The sequence below is a fragment of the Triturus cristatus genome, chromosome 2_2 (assembly GCF_964204655.1).
Source record: "Triturus cristatus chromosome 2_2, aTriCri1.1, whole genome shotgun sequence".
In the NCBI taxonomy this organism is placed as follows: Eukaryota; Metazoa; Chordata; class Amphibia; order Caudata; family Salamandridae; genus Triturus; species Triturus cristatus.
In genome coordinates, this window is record NC_140582.1 from 711,831,926 (window position 1) to 711,849,829 (window position 17,904).

General features: G+C 45.5%; 1 protein-coding gene across 6 annotated transcripts in view; it reads right to left on the bottom strand.

The window, feature by feature from the left end:
- ACSL1 (acyl-CoA synthetase long chain family member 1) overlaps positions 1-17,904 on the bottom strand; it is a 479,125-nt gene that overhangs the window by 183,184 nt on the left and 278,037 nt on the right. The gene's annotated exons all lie outside the window — the stretch shown is intronic.

A 17,904-nucleotide genomic window follows, 5' to 3' on the forward strand; every position in this document is an offset into this window, starting at 1 on the left:
TGACATGTGTATTATTAACTACTAAAAGATATGTCAGACGAGGGTTAAAGGTGGACAGGTTCACAGCATGACTAATGTCATGGCATTCAATTGGTAAGGACATTTTTGGGAGTTGCACAAAAGAACAAAAATGTTCAGGAGAGCAGCTGCCTAGTAAAATAATGCATTTTATCTAGAGTCAACATCAAAACGTGACTCTTTACAAAAATAGGCTAAAGAACAGCCTACATAGCAACGTTACAGTAGATGGTGTGGCAAAAAAAAACCCCACACAGATTTTTGCCTTGGCTTCAACTAACTGCACGAGCATGTAATGGTGTCACAAGGCAAACGTCCCACAACAGTGGATCGTTCCTCAACACAGAAGACCATGTGGGGCAAAAGAGGATCTTTGGAGTCTCCTGTGCCGGAGGTATGATCACTGTATGGATCGATAAGCCTGCTCAAGGGTGAAATGGACTTCGTAAAATCTAGATAGCATCTTCAAGCTGGTCTTGTATCCATACCGGGACATAGGAAAAAGCAGATTAAATATTTCCCATGTTGAATCCGATAGGATATTCAGCAAACATGAGGGAGGAGTTCCTGTAACCATTATGACTGGACATAGTTCGAAAGAGGAGCACAATTTACACCTGAGGTTGTATCAATATGAAGTGCTCTTGCATGACAACTAGATTAATGGAAACCAGACTTACAAGTATTACGTGTCAAATCACAGCATATAACATTTTCCTACATATAACTAGGATTGTGAGATTAGAGAGACGGAACCAGTCAAAATAACACTAGCAGTTCTGAAAAGAACATCTATAACTACCTTTTAAGCTTCTGTAGCGAAGAGGAGTACTAGGTGTTATTTTAGAAGAATATCAGATGGGTAAAAATGTAATATACTGTAAAGACGGTTCGCAACCGTATGCAAAGAAAAATTACAAAACTCGGGCCACTTGTTCTAATACGATCATCTAGAGACAGCTCTCCTGGCCACCTAAAGAATTTCAATGTGTTTAGGGAAGCAATGTGTGCCTAAGTTAACTTGAGGAATCAAGTGACCAAACTTGGCAAAATATTCAGAGCGGACAGTGGTAGGAATTTTACAAAGACAAAAGATGCTCTTCTACAGGTAAAAGTTATGTAAGGTGGCCATTCAGAATGGTGCACCATGATGAAAATGAAGGGACAGGAGAAATGTATAGGCATAAAGTATCATTCTGTCCCTGATTGAAACCCAAGCCCTGTCCACCAAAATCTAACAAACAGAATATTGTTTCTACCAGGCGCCAAATAACCTCTCCGCCATACTTCCCTACATACTAAAAAGAAGAGTCTACACTTACTCCTGAGGGCTATGGGTCCCGTTGTTGAGAAAGTTAATTTGGCTGTTCTGAAAATGACGAGAAATGTGCAAGATAGCTAAATGACCCTGGACATAACTTAAGTCCAAAACTATGCGAATGTACAAATGAGACGAGTAAACAGGCCTTGGTTGATAGGGACCACAGATGTGCTGTTATCAGTTTAGATTTCCACCTTTCTGCTCAGTAACAGCAGCAAGAAGCCTTCAAGACAGAAATACTGCCTTCAATTGCAAAACAGACATGAAAGCCCAGTTCTGAAACTACAGAACTCTCAAAGTGGCTCCCAACCCAAACTATACAGAAGCAAATGTTATGGAATTTTCCAGCAACAGGATCTCCAGTCCTGGAACGATAACATTTCAGTTCCTACCGGATCTCCAGAATGGGAATCAGCTCGTATTGAGGGTCTGTTACAGGAAGTTAATGTGGGCACGACAGCAGTTAAGTTTGGTGCACGCTTAAAGCCTGGAGAAACAGACTCCTCTGGAGCCACAAAACTCTGCTGAAGAAGGTAATGAAATGACACCTTGTAAAGATGTTCTCCTCAGTCAACCTTTGGGCTCATTCTGTGACAGGCCTAGTCAAATGGGAAGGATATTAAGGTTCACATGTTATACTGGTAAGAGACTGCCCACAATAGCCAGTTAACTAGCTTGAAGTAGATGTGGTTTCACCCCCCAAACATTTCAAGAGTATATTACCACCCTTTCTTAGATCAGGGACAGGTATGTCAATCAATCACAAACGTAAGAGTAATCCGAGAACTGCGACTTATAGATATGGGATGCAGAATTCTGCATTGTTCAGGGATACAGAATAAATATTCCCCCTCCTCCCTGCAACCTTTGAGAAAACCATGGACATGAAGAGTGACAGGGTAACAACTGTTTTCTTTTTCATTGTGTCAATAACACAAAAAATTAAGTAATCCACCTGGATTTTGATGAATTTACTTAAAATTATACCCCCACAGTCATACAGAAGCAGTCTTTTTTTTTAGAGGGCTCTCTTCAGTAGCAAACATTCACTGGGTCTTTAAAGAACTGCAATACCACATCTGTGCTATAAGCCAGGCACACCCTATACCGCCAATTAAGAAAAGTGTAATCTACTTCCAAAGTCCAGTTGTCATCCAGTCAATAGCAGTGGTCACCTGCAGGAGTGGATATATTTCAACATTTCAGGCAGGCAAATACCAAGCTATTATTCCCTGGTCACGAGGTGTAATTTCAGTTTCTTAAAAGTCATTTAAAGATTTTATTTAACTACTGGTAGGACAAGAGACCTAGTACTGTTTAGAAAGATAGGCTATTTGCAGTTTGTTCTACATTCTGGCTAGGTTTGGATTTCTCTCACATGGAGAGAGGAACTGTGCAGTTGTCTGCGGTGCATGCAGGGCACCTTCCAAAAAGCAGCCCTCTAGTGCCGCATTCAGGCACACTTCCCCGGTAGTCCACTCGTTGGGACCCCCACACCCAGAGTCCTTCGCATCTGGTGCACTCCTGCGTCACTTCAGGCGTGGGGGTGGGCAGGGGCCAAGGTACTTCTACCTGCCCCTGTCCAGGTGAAGACCTTTGTTTCACCACTAGACACGCTGTTACCCACCACATCCCGTACCCGGAGTGTAGGCGATGTTTCCCCCCCCCCCCTGTGTTGAACATGTTGAACTCTTTGTGCTGCAGGCAGGGCGATCTAGAGGTAATTTTGACAAGTAAGGTAACCATCTCAGGGAGCACATCCAGGGGCTCTATGCCAAAACTGGAGTCTTTATGGCAGGACCCTGGGATGTAACCAACGGCACTCTGTTAGTCCCATGGGCGGCTGCAAGCCTGAGTAACTGGGGGCTTACCTGGTGGCGCTCTGCCCTCGAAAGGTGAGAGTTCTTCTCCTGGACTGGTGGTCCACAGTCCGTAAGGGAAGAAAACTCCCCAACTGGAAATGAAGCACTGAATAGGTTGGACCACAGTGCCATTTGGCTCATCAGGCAGGTGGGCAGCCTAGGTTACTCAACGCTGCCTGCCTTTGGATCGCCTGTGAGTTAACCCACCATGTGGCATATTTCATTTTCTGAAATAAACTTGCAGCGGCAGAAATATCTGTCCAAACAATGTGAAGCAGGAGTCATTTCAAGTAATCATTTACCAATGTAGCTGGGGGAGGCTAGCCGATATCGCTACTATGCACAGTTTTTGTAAGTCATCAGTGGGCACAAAGTTTGGCTTGACAATTTGTGCAGCCAAAGTATGCCTGCATCCACAGTGGAAAGTTGCTACTGAGCTATTCATCAGGAGTAAGGTGGAAAGGCTGCTGGTGATAGCAGAGAATGTAAAGCCACACGCTTATTTCCCCTGTACCTCTGGCAGGAAAGTGTTGCCCCATCAGAAAAGGCCTTTGAGCTCCCTTAACATGAGAACTAGCATCCCTCTCACCCCCTTAAATGCAATCGAAAGTGGCATGTATGCGATTCATGCTGTATTCCTGCGTAATGGTTAGAGACTGCCTGGTATTTGTGGATAGAATCTTTCTTCTAGGATACAAGGCTTGCAGAAGGAAGATCTCCACATACTGTTTTATGGATAATCTCCACAGTGACAGCACTCCATTGATCGCCAGCAGGTTAGTATTATACAGTGCTATATAGAGCATATTTAGGACTATCCACTAATACCCACTAAAGGCCAACTTAAACATCCCATATCTTAATCAAATCCATCATCAGTACTTTGATATCCTCATGGGAATCACTATACAAAAGCGCAAATGCGCCTGTGATTTATGAATTTCATTCAATGGCAGGTCGCCACTTCATTTTGTCCCCTTTACCTGTGCAAGTGAGTGCTTTTAGATAATGACTTTAAATAATTAAGTCTAGTTTCACCGTGGCCCTTTAACTCTATAAATGATGCGGCTCTCCAAGCCCTATTTTTGATATTTAGGGTAGTTCACGCTTGAGCCTTCATAACTTTATTCAACCAAGAAAATGACCAAAATGTGACAAAAGGCTTTTTTGTTTAACAGGAAACAGTGCTCCATTACCCACTTTCCAGCTTTCTGAATAAAATCCCAGTTGTTTCAGTTTTCTTTGTGGTGGACAACATGTCCTATTTTTTGCAGTTTCTAAGTACTTGCAATTTATGAGGGAAACAGTGAAACTTATGGCTGAATCCAGAAAACAATAGATTTATGAAAACTAGACAATTCTGAATTTATCAAAGGGGCATTTGTATAGATTAGTTATGGATTTCCCAAAGAAACTATTACATTAAAAAAACAACGAAAGGGAGTAGGCTAGAATAGATGACAATATTTTTCATCTTCGTTTTTTTGCACTGAAGGACGATCTACTATAGTAATATACAGTGAGGCTCATCACAATCATTTGGCTGCAGAGATATAAAACTATGTATCAAGTATATAAAATGTCAACTGGCCCAGAACCTAAATACTGCAGCTATTTTCATTCTGTACCACCCCCCTGCCCAACCACCACCAATCAAAACTTGTGGGCAGAAACACTATCAGGTGCTTGGGGATGGGGCCTATAGCAAGACTGTGCAGAGCTTTATCCCCTTTCTTTTCTCACTTTTTAGGTCTCGCCCAGACAGTGCTGTATTAATGATTATGGGCATTAAGCTCCACCCATGTCCATGTCCCGCCCACCTTTACAATTGGCTCTTCTTGGTGTCCTTTGTAAAGGATGACTTGATTTATCAATCGGCTTAGAAATCCCTCCTTAGTACCACCCTCTCTCCTGTTACCTCTCATAAGGACAGCCCATCTTACATGTGTCCTTACTCTGTAGCTTTCATTAGCACTTCCGGAGAACTATTTACTTAACATGTTGCACAATATGCTGTTCATGGCTTTTTCATTATCCAGCTAGACACAGCACTGCCTCTTTAAAGCAGTGCTTTAGCATGGAGCCCATCCCTCCACTTTCTTTTCCTTTTAACGGCTCGTGAACAAATTATTATTTTTTTTAATTTGTTTTCTTTCCTTTAGGCCGCACAGGTATGTCAAACTCTCTGCTGCTCCCTCCAATCTGGTCTTTCAAACTCAGCACGGAGCCCGCTTTATGGACGTCACACTAGAACTTAAATATGCTCCGGAACCCACCTCCCCCCACGTTCTCTGTATGCGCCATTGTTCCTCCTCCGTCCCCGAGCAATACCCTCCCCGTGGCTTGTTCTTTTCCCGATGCAGTGTTTGCTTTATGGTGTTTCCTGCAGAGTGCCTTAGTTTTTTCTTCGGCTCGCCCAGCTTGCTATAGGTGTTGCAGGTCCTGCGCACGGTTTTCTAACCCTACAGCAAGAGTACTGTCCCGAAAACGACTCCCCTCCCACCCCTCTCCACCCCCCATGGCCCTGAAGGCATGGTTGGCCCACACTTGCTTAAATTGAACCCTTACAAAAGTGTATTAACCTTTTTTATTTTTGCTAATAAAAGCTATCATGATGTTGAGAGATGCTACTTTATTTATAACCCAAAACAGACACGCTTGCTTCGTAATGCACTGATATGTAAAAACTACGTTTCTTCGGTGGGTGACCGCTGCTTATGCCGAAAAAACGTTCAGAACAGATTGGCTGCTGTATGACGCTCTATTCTTCCTAGGTTTCTGTGGTATAAAACCCTACAGCCTCAGCTTCTACTGTAAGGTGCATGCTGGGACGGGAGAAACTAGTTTTAACTTTGATTGAGCCTGCGGCTTTCTCAAAAGTTGTGGAGTTGAGCGAAAGCAAATTTTTGCCAGTTATCTTTTTATGCTGCACGTTGAGATGTATGCACTGTATAATAGCTATGATAGCCTTCAGCCTCATTATTCATGCACAGTGGGCGACATTTGCAAGAGGATCCTTTTGATGTAGCTTCTTACAAATTTATCATGAGGTTTTAATTGCATTGCGCCGTTGCATATGCTAACGCGGTGTCATGTGCATTAAATGTTTTCATTCGTGGGACAATAATCAATGTTAAGCACATTATGTTGGCTGTCATCCCTGTCCAGTCACATTTGCTTTTTTCCACGGAAGGCTGTTATGTGCGCCTTAACAAAGGAGTTTTATCATCTCGTTAATCCAACCGGTGTCCCAAATTGTCTGATCTAAAAAGGATGCAAACATTGCCTTGCTCTGTTCAGAGACAGAAGGCACAGAAACACTTAAAATGGCAAGCTATTTCAAGCTGTGACAAAGCAGGCACTCGGGAGCAGTTCAGGGGGTTTATAAAAAAAAATTATTGCGTGGGAATGCTGAACAGGATCGGAGTATTTAGACAGTCACAAGTTCATCTGACCTCCTTAGGATGTGCGGTCTTTTCTTTACTACGGATTACATTCCTGAATGCCATCCAAACCTTTGCATCATCAACAGCTTTTGAGGTGCATTGAAGACATAGGAATATGTTCGTAAGGAATATGCTACTTACCAGTATGCATCTGTTCTTGGCATGTAGAGCTGCAGATCTACACACTTTTGCATAGATCGTCATCTGGTGTTGGGCCCGGATGTTTGCAGTTTGTTTTTCCTCTTGGAAAGTCTTTGGAAGTCACGAGGTCGGGGACTCCTCCTTTGGATGGTATTGCGCATGGGCTTCGGCTCCATCCTTAGATGGTTTTTCGCCAGCAGGGAAAGATGGAGCATAGTAACAGTGAAGAAACCCATGTGGGAATCTAAATAAGATAAACTGGAACAGATACAGGTAGCCGGGGAGGTGGGTGGGCGTGTGTAGATCTGCAGCTCTACATGCCAAGAACAGATGCATACTGGTAAGTAGCATATTCCGTTCGAGGTATATGAGCTGCAGATTACACACTTTTGCATAGACTATATAGCAGTTCCCAACCTTAGCGGCGACCACCGGTATCTGTTGCAGTGGTTTGAAATAATGTTTTGAGTACAGCCTGGCCCACACTAGCTTGTTGCTTAGTTTGCACATCTACACAATAGTGTTTAGTGAAAGTTTGCGGTGTTGACCATGTAGCTGCTTTGCAGATATCATCTAATGGGATGTTCCCTAAAAATGCCATGGAAGCCCCTATCTTTCGTGTAGAATGGGCTTTAGGGGGAACAGATAGCGTTCGTTTTGCTTTGTGGTAGCAAATCTGAATGCATTTTACAATCCACCTAGCTATCCCTGATTTTGAGATGGGGTTGCCCTTGTGTGGTGGAGAGCAAGAGACAAACAGTTGTTTGGTCTTGCGGAAAGGTTGTGTTCTCTCGATGTAGTAGAGTAAGGCTCGTTTGACATCTAGTGTGCGCAGAGCCCTTTCTGCAACGGTCTGTGGTTGCGAGAAAAATACTGGTAGTTCTACAGATTGGTTTAGGTGAAAAGGGGAAATGACTTTAGGTAGGAATTTTGGGTTGGTACGGAGAACAACCTTGTTATGGTGCATCTGAAGAAAAGGTTCTTGTATGGTAAGTGCTTGTATCTCACTGACCCTTCTGAGGGAAGTGATGGCTACAAGGAAAGCTGTTTTCCATGTTAGGAATTGTAGTTCGCATTTGTGTAAAGGTTCGAAGGGAGGCCCCATTAGTCTTGTGAGAACAATATTTAAGTTCCACACAGGTGAAGGTGGTACTCTGGGGGGAATTATTCTTTTTAGGCCTTCCATGAAGGCTTTAATGGCAGGTACTCTAAAGAGTGAAAGAGGTTGCCTGTTTTGTAAGCTGCAATTGCTACGAGGTGTAGTCGAATGGACGTATAGGCTAGATTACACCTTTGTAGGTGGAGTAAGTAGCCTATGATGTGTTGAATAGACACGTCCAGGGGATTGATGGTGTTATGGCAATAAACAAATCGTTTCCACTTGGCCGCGTAACACGCTCTAGTGGTAGGTCGTCTAGCTTCTCTGATGACGTTCATACAGTCCGGGGGAAGATTTAGGTACCCAAATTCTAGGATTTCAGGAGCCAGATCGCAAGGTTGAGCTGAGCTGGGTCCGGGTGTCTGATCTCTCCATGGTTCTGGGTTAGGAGGCATGGTGAGAGGTGTAGTTTTTGGTGTGGTACTAGAGAGTTGCAGCAGGGTGGTGTACCACGGTTGTCTGGCCCACGTTGGAGCTACTAGGATTAGTGTGAGGGAGTGTTGTAGTTTGCGCACCACTAATGGAATGAGTGGGAGAGGCGGAAAAGTGTACGCAAATTTGCCTGACCAGTTCATCCATATCGCATTTCCTTTGGACAATGGGTGTGGGTATCTGGCGGCGAAGCTTGGGCATTTTGTGTTTTCGTGGGTGGCGAAGAGGTCTATCTGTGGATGCCCCCACATTTGAAAGAACGGATGAAGAACCTGTGGGTGAAGTTCCCACTCGTGGATCTGTTGCATCTGTCTGCTGAGCAGATCTGCCACGGTGTTTTGGACTCCTGGGACATGTTGAGTTAGAAGAAATATTTTGTGGGGAATTGCCCATCTCCATATGCTCTGTGCTAATTGAGAGAGCTGTGGAGAGTGTGTGCCGCCTTGTTTTTGTATATAATACATGGCCGTCATGTTGTCTGTGCGAATGAGGACTGCCTTGCCTGAAATCTGTATTTGAAAAGATTTTAGGGCTAGAAAGATTGCTAGTAACTCCAGATGGTTGATATGGAGTAACTTTTGTTGAGGCGTCCAAGTGCCCTGCACGGTGAGATGTAATAGGTGAGCTCCCCAGCCGGAGAGTGATGCGTCCGTTAATATTATCTGGGGAACCGGGTACAGGAACGGTCGACCTTTGGAAAGGTTTTTGATGTTCTACCACTGCAGAGAGTGATGGGTGCGACCGTCTACCAACACCAGATCTGTCAGTTGACCTTGGGCCTGGTTCCACTGGTGCGCTAAGCACTCTTGAAGGGGACGCATCTGGAGTCTTGCGTGGGGCACTATGAAAATGCAAGAGGCCATCATCCCTATTAGTTGCATGAACACTCGTGCTGGAAGGGAGTGTTGAAGTATGAATTTTTGTCGCAAAGCCTGAATGCTTGCGATTCTGGCCGGATTGGGGTAGGCTATCGCTTTTGAGGAGTCTATGGTGGCACCGAGGTATTGTTTTATGTGGGATGGTTGTAGCTGTGACTTTTGGTGGTTCACCGTGAAGCCTAGTTGGTGCAGTAGTTTGATTGTGGTGGAGGTGTGTTGTACACACCGATTGTATGAAGTGGCTTTTATCAGCGAATCATCTAGGTATGGGAAGACGTGAATGTGCTGTCTTCTCAAGTGTGCCGCCACTACTGCCAGGCACTTAGTGAATACCCGTGGTGCTGTTGTGACTCCGAAAGGGAGCACTTTGAATTGGTAGTGTTGTCCGTCCACTACAAATCTGAGGTACTTTCTGTGAGCCTGGTGCACTGGAATGTGGAAGTATGCGTCTTTCAAGTCCAGAGTGGTGAGTAAGTAGTTTTGGGAGAGGAGCGAAAGTACCTGCTGAAGCGTTACCATATGAAAATGGTCTGAGTGTATGTATGTGTTTAGGGGCCGGATATCTAGAATAGGTAGTAGAGTCTCTTCCTTTTTTGGTATGAGAAAATATAGGGAGTAGACCCCCATATTTTGTTGATTGACAGGAACTGTTCTATTGCCTGTTTTTGTAGGAGGGAGATTACCTCCTGCTTTAGTAATTTTGAATGTTCTTGTGACATTGGGCGTTGCCTGGGTGGAATGTTTGGGGGGGGGGGGGGGGGAGATGTTAGTTCTAGGCAGTAGCCTGACCGAATTATTTGGGTCACCCATTTGTATGAGGTGATGGTCTCCCAGACATGAAGGAAATTTTGGAGTCTGGACCCCGACCGGAATGGAATGGTCTGGGGGGAGGGGGGTAATCCATGTCTTTTTTCATTTTTTCTAAGGCCTCATCCACCTTTGGCCCAAATAGATGTTCCTGGTCAAAGGGATGGTTAAGGATGGAGGCTTGTACTTCTGGTTTAAAACCAGATACTCTTAACCAAGCATGGCAACGGAGAAGGACGCTGGTGTTGATGGCCCTAGAGGCTGTGTCTGCTGCATCTAGGGCACAACGTATGGAGGTATTCGTGATTGTTTTACCCTCTTGAATTAACTCGTTGGCCCTAGCTTTATATTTTTCAGGGAGATGGTGCATTATGCTTTCCAATTCGTCCTAATGAGCCCCGTCATATCTGGCCAGCAGTGCCTGAGTGTTTGCTATACGCCATATGTTGGCCGCCTGGGATGCTGTGCGTTTGCCTGATGCATCTAGTATTTTTGATTACTTGTCAGGTGGTGGTGCATCACCTGAAGCTTGTCAATTTGCCCTTTTACGTGCCGTAGATACTACTAAAGAATCTAGTGGCGCTGGTCCTCTGATGTAAGAGGGGTCTGAAGGAGCAGGTTTGTATTTTTTCTTCAATACGTGGGTTAATGACCCTGGCTCTAACTGGGTCCTTAAAAACTTCTGCCGCATGCTTTACCACCCCTTTGGGCATGGGCAGTATGGAGGTGGACCTATGTGAGGTATCAAATGTGTCTAGGAGGAAATCTTCCTCCACGGGGTCGGTATGCAAGTCCACCCCGTGATAATGTGCCGCCCTTTGCAGAAGATGGTTGAACCCTAATGAATCTTCTGGTGGAGATGGTCTAGAAGGGTAAAAAGATAGTCTTGTGGGACGTTGGGGATATCTGGAATATTGCAATCGTCCCATGGATCTGGGGATCCTGTAGGGGTGGGGTCCTGTGGCACATCCCCTGTATCAGGATATGGGTCCCCCTGATCATCATCGTCTGGAGACGGGGTAGGAGAACGGTGAGGTGGGGGTGGAGAGGACGGAGGGGTGGAGGTGGGGAAGGAGGAGGAGGTGGAGGGGAAGGTATTCTGAATGGAGAGGTAGCAGAGTCCTTCCTCTTTGGAGGTGGAGCAGGCTTCTCCAAATGTCTCTTTTTGGAAGAGAGTGTCAAATGTCCAGTTTTTGGATCCTTGGTGAGAGATTTTTGCAAGGGATCCGGTGTAAATAGCTCTGGTGAGGTAATTTGGTCCGTCGGCGCCAAAGGCGTCGGGGCCGATGTCTTTTTAGGTTTTTCTGTGCCGGTTTGTTGCTTAGAACCCGGCTTGGGACCCTCCGGTCTCTTGGTCAGCGCCGAGATGGGCTTCGGCTTGGAAGTGTCGGTGCCCTTGTGTGGTTTGGTCGGTACCGAAGATGGCGTCGGTACCGAAGAGCTGGGTTTCAACCCAGAGGGCTTCGGTGTGGAGCTCGGTGTCAAGGTGGAGGCAGGTTTCTTTCTCGGTGCTGAAGTGTGTTTCTCGGCACCACTGGTAGGCTGGCTCGAGCCCGAGCCGCCGGAAGGCTTACTTGGCTTCTTCACCGGGCCCGAAGGTGGGGTGTGTGAAGCAGTGTCTCTGGTCACGCCTTCGCTTCCGGGCCTAGGCAAGACCAAAGCCTTTTTGGGTGTCGGTGCGGGTGTGTGGGGGTAGATTTCACATCTGACTCGTCGGCCTCGGAAGCGCCGACGAGATCCTCTTCGGTGCGAAGATGTTCCGAATCGCCGATGTCATCTCCTAAGATGTCGACTGGAATGGACGTCGAAGAGCGTGCCATGTTCCTTCTGGCTCTTCGGTCCCGAATAGTCTTTTTGGATCGGAAAGACTTGCAGGCCGGACAGTCTCGAGTTCAGGGGAGTGGCAGAGGTTGCATACCTCATGAAGATCTGTGTGGGAAAATTTGGACCCACATCGAGGGCACTTTTTAAATGGAGTTCTTTCCATGAGCCGGGACCGGAGCCTGGGTAGGCCCGAAGGCCGCCGTCGACTGGAACTGAAGGTTTGTGTCGATGAGAAGGAGCGTTGATTGAAGAGATCGCGATCGAAACAATACAGCGAATTGGGGTGAGGATTGCGCGTGGATCGTCGAACTGGAAGCTGTTCGGAACCGGAGCGCGAAGATTACATCCGAGCCCGATGGCGGAAAAAAACAATCTGAGGATGGAGCCGAAGCCCATGCGCATTACCATCCAAAGGAGGAGCCACCGACCTCGTGAATTCCAAAGACTTTCCAAGAGGAAAAACAAACTGCAAACATCCGGGCCCAACACCAGATGGTGATCCATGCAAAAGTGTGTAATCTGCAGCTCATATGCCTCGAACATATATTTTTTGTTGTATTTTTTCTTGTTGTAATTAATGGTATATGGATCATGCCCCTCTGCTAGAGGACCTATGTGCACCATAAAGACTTCTGCCCACAGCTAATGCCAGTTAAAATGTATAAATGTTAAACTGTTCAAATCGCAGTTTACACCCACAAAAAAAAAAAAGAGACATTCACTTTGCTTTTGACATCTTTCCAATTACAGTTTTCATTTAAATGATATAGGCAAACGCGTTTAGCTGCCAGTTGCTAAACCTTCAAACAAGACTATGTAGAGAAAAATATTGTTTATCAGCTGCGAATTGTGTGTACATTTTGCATAAAAGTACACCTTTTAGATGCAACAGACCCTGGATGTTCCCACTCGCCCCCTTTTTTAGGTCGAGCCTCGCGTTACAGCGCATGCGCTGCACGATTTGCAAGGCATATTGTAGTAGGAACAGATGTGGAAGTGCCTTGGAAGCTCCGCCCATATTTTTCATTGGCTGGTGCCATCGTCCAGGGTAAATGCTGGCTTCCAATTGATAATGAAGCTTCTTAGTCCCGCCTTGTTACTGCCCTGTCATCTTGTGACTGCCCATCAGGACTGGATCTTTTACTTGCAGCGTTACATGGTCTCCTTCATTAGTCGGGAAGCACAATTTTTTCCAGAATGGCAACATCTTGTTCATGGTTCCAGGCGGTCCTGGACACGCGTAGACACAGATGTAGGACTAAAATTATGTTCTCACTCACTGGGCTGTTATGAAAACAGATGCCCATTTTTGTTGTCAACTATCTGCTTTTCTAAATCAGTATAAAGGTGGCAGTGCACTTAGCTTCCTCAAGCGCCCTTTCTTTGTAAGGAACACAACAACTTTTTCCTTTCCTCGCTCAGTGTATTGTTGTACACTTCGGACCAAAATCTATCAAGCTGCTGCCTTTCAATATGTCAGAATAATTTGCCTTCATAATCGCCAACGGCGTAGGAGGTTGAATGTGAATACTGAACTACGAAACCTCATTCCATTTTCCGAATTGTAGGCGCCATCTTAGAATAGTAAACACTCGCAGCACATTGACAGTCATGTGCCTCCAACTGATCACTGGCTTCTATTTTAGAAATTAAATGTCCAATGGCACATTAATTGGTAAACAGTAAACGATGACTGCTCCTTGTATATGTTTTTGCACACCGCGAACACCTTTTTCTTTTGACAGCTGTCGAACAGCTGGGGAAGCGGCACAACGATGATGCTTACTGGTGACACCAAAAAAGGACTAAAGTACTAAAGGAGTAAAGTAAAGCAAACAAATGGACCTTGCAGTGTGGGGAAGAAGCTGTTATGGGCTTAGTGAAGAGCAGAGGCACTGGATGCACAAAGCTTTTTAAATGGTAATTGAAAACAGACTCCATTTCTTAGCCCAAAATGTTAATAGTTATCTACTTTTACCAGTTTCCTCCTAGAGAACAACCATCCACCATTCAAATGTCAAGGAGATATTTCGAATTTTTTTCCTACAGGATTTGGCGGATTTATAGAGGCTGGCGAGCCAAGAAATGAACAGAAAGAGCCGAGCCAGAGCTGAGCAAAGAGTCTGACTTGGCGGATTAACGAGCGGAGCCCTGATTTGCCATGTAAATCATACAGTAACCCTTATTTAAAACTTTGATATAGGTAGTCTCTTTAAAATTCAAAAAAGTGCATTTAATATGCAAATACGTTTCAATTTAATACATCAGATTTTCACTGCATTGAGAGGCAATGCTAGTTTTAAGGTCGAGCCTAGCGGCAGCGTGCATAAGCTGCTCGCTCTGCCAGGCATGCAGTAGTAGAGTATGCTGTGGAAGCCTCGCCTTCTCTCCGCCTATATTTTTGATTGGCAGTTGTCATTGTGCTTGGTAAATGCTGGTTTCCGATTGAGAATGAGGCTTGTTACTCCCTCCTTGTAACTGCCCTTTCGCCATTTGTTACCTCCCATGAGGACTGGATCTTTTACTTGTGGTGTTACACAGTCTCCTTAAGTCGATAAGCACTTTTAAAAAAAATGTTTTAAGTTGGTCTGCTTTCACTTTAGAGGCCGCACTTGTTTAATTAATTTGACGCGCGGGCCGCCAGGTTGTTGTGTCACTTACAAGGAAGAGGAGCATGAGAAAGCTAAGTGCAACTGCCACGTTTACACTGATTTAGAAAACAAGCATTTGCAATGCAATAGGTCTCGCATTTAGGAGAGTTTCAGCTATTGACATTGCAAATAACAATGCCTTTTTTTGGTTTTAGTTTTTAAAACATAAATAAACGGGATTGTCATTTACAATGCCAATAGCTTATACTCGCGTAAATGCGAGACCTATTGCATTGCAAAATGCTTGTTGTACTAGCGGCAGCCTTCAAACAATGCAACCCGGCAGATGTTGTCTCCGTTCCTCCACCTTTCAGTTATTTATGTTCAGCTCTAGTCTTGCCGGTAGAGTAACATATGGTGATTTGCTTTACAGTGTTAATGGGCGATTCATGGTCTTCAGAAAGTTTAATAGCACATAAAATCTCTGCTCTTTAAAGAGCCAGCATGTTATACTCTCATGCATTTCACGCCTTTTCACTAAAAGTTGCAAAAGATAGGCTTTAGGATTAAACCATGTCAAATAAACGAACAAACAAGCAATTTAAGTTACCAGGTTAAAAAGGAGAATTTTGCCGCTATTAGGCGAGCTCATTAGGTACAAAGAACAAATGTTACTTACCTGTAAACTGGGGTTCTCCAGTATTGGTGTCTTTCATAGATTCACATACTTGAATATTCCCCGTCGAAGTGGGAGTCCCACGGTACATAAAAAGCAATAAGTCTCATGTATCTAGATACATACATAAACCATATAAGAATAAAATACATATCTAAATAAACTTTATATAGTTCAAAATAACATATCAAGTCAAAAGTACCATAGGATAACATTGACACATAGGAAAGCATTGAGAACAAAGAATCACTATACTGACATATCCATGTCGTTTTTATAGTCCAAACTCTAGCCAATCAGGCGCAAGCACCCTCTAGAACCTTCTCCTCAGAGGCTCAACCCTCAGATTTTCGAAGCACAAGAGTGACAAAAGAGTCTAATGAGGAGAAGAGAGCCTCTGAGGGGAGGAGGGTGGGTCGCATGTGAATCTATGAAAGACACCAATACTGGAGAACCACAGTTTACAGGCAAGTAACATTTGTTCTTCTCCAGTATTGGTGTGTCTTTCACAGATTCACATGCTTGAATAGGATAGTGAGCAGTACTCTGCAGCCTGAAGAGGCCGTATCAACATTGCATGAAATACAATGACATTGCATGATAAAAATACGCAACTGATAACAACCCAAGGAGGAGGGAAGTAACAGAGGCTCACCTTATTTGAAGAGATTCCGAAGAACTGCTTGGCCCACGGCCGTATCCGCCTCATTGATTGCATCCAGGCAGTAGTGCCTCGTGAAAGTGTGCTTGCTGGACCATGTAGCTGCCCGGCAAATCTGATGGATGGGCACACCAGCGAATAAAGCAGTGGAGGAGGACATTGCTCTCGTAGAATGCGCCCTCACTCCAGAAGAAAGAGGCTTGCCAGCCTTCTGATGGCAGAAAGATATCGCTGAAGAAATCCAATGTGCAATTGTTGGTTTGGTAACAGAATGTCCCTTACAGGTTCGCCCGTAGGCAACGAACAGTTGATCAGACTTGCGAAAGGGTGCCGTCCTGCTGATGTAAAACTTGAGACACCTCTTTAAGTCCAAGGAGTGTAGACTCTGTTCCGCTGGAGATTGCGGATGAGGAAAAAATGTCTTTAAAATGACGTGTTCATTAGGATGAAAATCGGACGGCACCTTTGGCATGAAAGCTGGGTTAGTGTGGAGGATAACACAGTCCGATTTAAATTGAAGAAAAGGAGGTTGGATTGTAAAGGTGTGAATGTCACTTACTCTGCGAGAGGAAGTCAGTGCAAGCAGGAGAGCGACCTTCCATGTTAAAAATTTGAAATCCGCTGAATGGATTGGCTCAAAGGGCACCTTCATAAGCTGCGCCAATACGATGTTAAGACGCCACGTGGGCGGAGGACGCCGAATGGGCGGGAACATCCGGAACAGACCTTTAAAGAATTGCTGAATTACTCTAGAAGAATAGAGAGAGGAAGAGCCGTCCTGACGAAAGCGAGAAATTGCCGCTAGAAAGACTTTTAAGGTGGAGTGAGACAGTCCTGACTGTGCCAACTGCAGAAAGAAAGGCAGAATCTGTGCCGGGGAGGCGTGCACTGGGTGGATGTGAACAGATGAACACCAGTGACAGAAGCGCTTCCACTTGAGCTTGTAGGTCTTCACCGTGGAAGGCGCCCGCGCCCTGGCCAGAACTTCCCTGCAGGCAGGTGGAATGTTCAAGTGAGCAAATTCAAGGTGCTCAGGTTCCAAGCAGAAAATTTGAGTGAACTGGGATTCGGATGGCAGATCCGACCGTTGTTCATTGTCAGAAGGTCCGGCCGAGGGCGAAGAAGGATGGGCTCGCACTGAGAGAGGAGCAGCAGCTCCGAAAACCATGCCTGCCGAGGCTCCTGTGGAGCAATCAGGAGAATGTGGCACGGTTGTCTCCGCATTTTTCACAACACTCGAGGAATCAGAGGGATCGGCGGAAAAGCGTAGGCAAATATCTTGCACCAGTCCATCGAAAGGGCATTTCCGCGCGATCCTCTGTGGGGAAGCCAACTTGCCTAAGACTGGCATTTGCTGTTCTGTGGAGTTGCAAAGAGATCGCGGTTCGGGCGACCCCAAAGGCTGAAGACAAAGTCTAGAGAGTCGGCTGGTGCAACTCCCACTCGTGGGTCGATGACGTAGACCGACTGAGTGCGTCTGAGAATGTTGGAAATGCCGGGCAGGTGGACTGCAGCGAGCGTGATCCGATGGAGTATGGCCCAATCCCAGATCTTCTGAGCCAGCTGGGAAAGCAGTGGAGATCTTGTCCCACCTTGCTTGTTCAGATAGTGCATGCTGGTGGTGGTGTCCGTCTGAATGAGCACTGACTCCCCTTGAAGCTGGAGCCGGAAGGATTTGAGCGCAAGGAAAATTGCCATCAGTTCCAGTCTGTTGATGTGCCAAGAACGTTGAGACAGAGTCCATTTGCCCTTGATGGACAGATCTTGAAGGTGCCCGCCCCACCCTTCCAGGGAGGCATCCGTGGTAAGAACGAGTTCCGGGGCTGTCGCAAGAAAAGAAGTTCCAGCTGCGATGTTGCGAGGATGTGTCCACCAGTGCAGAGCTTGAGCCATGCGAGCGGTCACGAAGATCCGGTCGTTGAAAGAACCGGAGACCTGACGCCATTGCTTGTCTAGTTCCTCTTGAATGGGAAGACTCTTCAGTCTGCAATGTGGGATCAAAGAAATGCAGGAGGACGCCATCCCCAGAAAGGACTTCAATATGCGGACTGAAACGGACCGCTTTGATCTGATGGAAGCTGCGAGCTG